The sequence below is a fragment of the Bison bison genome, unplaced genomic scaffold (assembly GCF_000754665.1).
Source record: "Bison bison bison isolate TAMUID 2011002044 unplaced genomic scaffold, Bison_UMD1.0 scf7180017861549, whole genome shotgun sequence".
NCBI classification, from domain to species: domain Eukaryota; kingdom Metazoa; phylum Chordata; class Mammalia; order Artiodactyla; family Bovidae; genus Bison; species Bison bison.
Genome location: NW_011492121.1, coordinates 18,704 through 19,086, shown reverse-complemented (window position 1 = coordinate 19,086; position 383 = coordinate 18,704).

The window sequence follows — 383 nt, the reverse complement described above, 5'->3', positions numbered from 1 at the left end:
TATTTCTTTTTCTGCTCTGATTGCTGTGGCCAAAACTTCCAAAACTATGTTGAATAGTAATGGTGAAAGTGGGCACCCTTGTCTTGTTCCTGATTTTAGAGGAAATGCTTTCAATTTTTCGCCATTGAGGATAATGTTTGCTGTGGGTTTGTCATATATAGCTTTTATTATGTTGAGGTATGTTCCTTCTATTCCTGCTTTCTGGAGAGTTTTTATCATAAATGGATGTTGAATTTTGTCAAAGGCTTTCTCTGCATCTATTGAGATAATCATATGGTTTTTATTTTTCAGTTTGTTAATGTGGTGTATTCTTTGAAAGGATAAATAAAATTGACAAACCATTAGCCAGACTCATCAAGAAACAAAGGGAGAAAAATCAAATC